Source organism: Typha angustifolia, chromosome 3 (assembly GCF_048772165.1).
Source record: "Typha angustifolia cultivar Huaian chromosome 3, ASM4877216v1, whole genome shotgun sequence".
Taxonomy (NCBI): Eukaryota; Viridiplantae; Streptophyta; class Magnoliopsida; order Poales; family Typhaceae; genus Typha; species Typha angustifolia.
Window position 1 is genome coordinate 3,917,069 of NC_133241.1, and position 3,022 is coordinate 3,920,090.

Sequence of the window (3,022 nt, forward strand, 5' to 3'; positions counted from 1 at the left end):
TGGGGACGTCGACGCTGTGGCTACGACAATGGGTCGTTAGCGCTGCCGCTGCAACGCTGGCGGGCCCACCGAAGCTAGCTGCCCTAGCCTGGTTAGCCGGACCAGCAACTGCGAGTGCGTGGCACCCTCAGCTCGTGCCACCCCAGCATGGCACGAGGCCGGCCACATTGTGACCGACCACATCGTGCCATGCAAATTTTTTTAAGGGATAGGTTGTTACAAAATGACTCAGGAGATGTGGATGTATAGAGCAAATAGAAGAGAGATAAATATGTTGATTGTATCTTTGATTTACTATGAACTAAGTTGTTTGTACTTTTTTATTTCTTTCATGTGAATGTTTGTGTTTTTATGACTTAGAATAATTGTATTCTTTTATTTCTTTCATGTGAATCTTTTTACGATTCTCATGTTTATGTTGTTTATCTCTTTTTTTTTAATCACATGTATATCTATGAGAAAATTTTATTCTTAGTAATCTCTTATGGTTATCCTTCTTGCAATCTCTTATTTCCTTCTTTGTGTAGATCATGAATTTTATATGCAGTTAAGTGATGGTTCTAATAAAGTCTCACACAATCTTCGTTGGACTTCTAGCATGGCCCACTTTTCTCTTGACTTCATGGTCACTCAAGCTAAAGATGGCCTAAAGCATGAGATTGAATTTAAAACTACTACAATTATAGCTACAACAAAAGAAATACGCCAAAAGTTTGATAAGCCTCATTGCCATTTAAGGCATTATTTGGTGAATGTGTGAAAATGTATTAAGAAACTTAAAGAGTTAAGTGGTGTAGGCTGGAATGAGAATAAAAAAAATAGTTATGGGAAAAGAAGAGTATGAAACATATATTCAGATATTTATATAAATTATCAACTTTAAAATTTATTATTTCTCTATGATGCTTATGTTTATAATGAAATATCTTAATGTGCAGGCAAACAGTAAAGATGATCCTATTATCAACAAGCCTATTGAAGATCATGACTTGTTAGCTACTGTTTGCAATAATAATTATGCCGCCGACTATTTTGCTAAGCAATTAATGGATCCACTTGGTGGAGGATTGGGAAGCAGTAATATTCCAATTAATGATGAACCTATTGGATGTCATTCAAGGCCTAGTGAAAATTATGATAAAGAATAATATAGCATTGGAAATGAACCAACACAATCCAACTCCTTCGAAGAGATCTAGAGATGCTGAAATAGAGGTAATGAAAAATGTTGCAACTCAAATTGCAAAAGTTGCTATGGCTTTTGATAGCTCAAAATCAAAGCATTTTGCTAATGATTTCTACATTGAAGTAATGAAGTTAGAACAAGAAGGGTATAACCATAAAGATTTGGCATCTATCTATAACTATTTGCTTAAAAATGATACACAAGCTAGAGGTATTTTTGCGAGGTCAGTGATAGGGCTATGAAATGATTCCTTCAAGATCTGAATTTATTATAGGAAACAGTCCGTGTAATCGAGGAAAAATATTCATCAAATATTCTCTCGTAGTCAGAAAATTACAAAATAGGTGGGATCAATTCGTAACTCCCTGATCTACGTTTTTCATATTTACGCTCTTCTCAGATTTGAACTACAACTGTGACGAAAATACAATATAATGCAGATGATGGTGATGGTGATAAGGGGAGTGGATGTTAAGGTTATAGATGATAATGAAAATAGGGTGGATGGGTGATATTGTTTAAGGGATAAAGACGATGGAGAAGAAGAGGCGAAATCCCAAGAAAGAGGGAGGACTCGATAGACGAGAGAGATTAGAAGTTAGGAGAGACCTTATCAACTGTAGAAGTGGTAGGTTAGTGAAGAGGGGGGAGGGAGATTAGGGTAGAGAGACTAGAGAGATGATAGAGGAGACAAGAAACCAATATTTATTAAGCATAATGATTTTGGTTATCATCCACACCTTTATAGAGGCTAGCCAACAAGGCAAAATAATAATTATTAACCCTAATTCTAGTGAACTCCCGTCGATCGTGTCCGATCGCATTCGAATGCATAAAAGGCGTTCTCTGTCGATGCGAACCTGAAGCAGACATTCGAACACACATTTTGCGTTCTCTGTTTTTTGTGAACCTGATGGAGACGTTTGCAAAGGCATTCGAACGCGACCTCTTCCACGTTCGAACGTGACCTACAAGAAATATATTTTAATAAAAATAAATAACTAATATAATAAGAAAAGATTCTAACAAGGTATATCAGTCAGTGAAACATAGGAAGTTATGGCTTGATAAATATCTTTTCTTTATTAAGGACATTGAAGCTGATCGCTTCAAGTAAAATAGCATTTTTAGTTATTTTCAAGTGTTGGACTTTTTTCTTGAGACTGCATCTTTATGTTGATATTTGTCATGTTATATTAATACGTGATGTATTTTATTCAGCACAAGGCATGAGTCGTAAGAATCTACTTTCTTCAACTATGGGGAGGTTTTCTTTCTTTTTTTATTAGGAAGTTGTTTATTTTAAAATGATTTTATTTGAATTCCATGTTTTGCTATGTTTGTAATGACTCATGCTAGTAGAGTTTTAAATCTCGAAAACAATTTATAGCTATTTTATCTTGCAATCTTATTTATTTTTGGAGTAAAATGTATTCTACAATTTTAGACATAGAAAATTCACGAAAAGATTATATAATTATAGTGTCAAAATAGTATTATGAAATACAACTAATCAAACACTAGTTTACCAAATACATTATTACAAAATACAACAAACCAAACATGTGTTTAAGAAATACAGCACTATGAAATATAATTAACCAAACAATCTATTTGTTTCTCTATATACAATATTTAGATAAATATGTATTTCTAAATATAAGAAACCAAATAGCCCCTTAGTCAATTTCCGAAATATTTGTGTACAACAGCAAATAATATGTAGACAATTTTTAAAATGTTTGTGTATAATAATTATCAACTATAGAATTCATAATTAATATATATAGAATCCAAAAATATGAACTATGGAAATTAGTTAGTATCAAATCCATA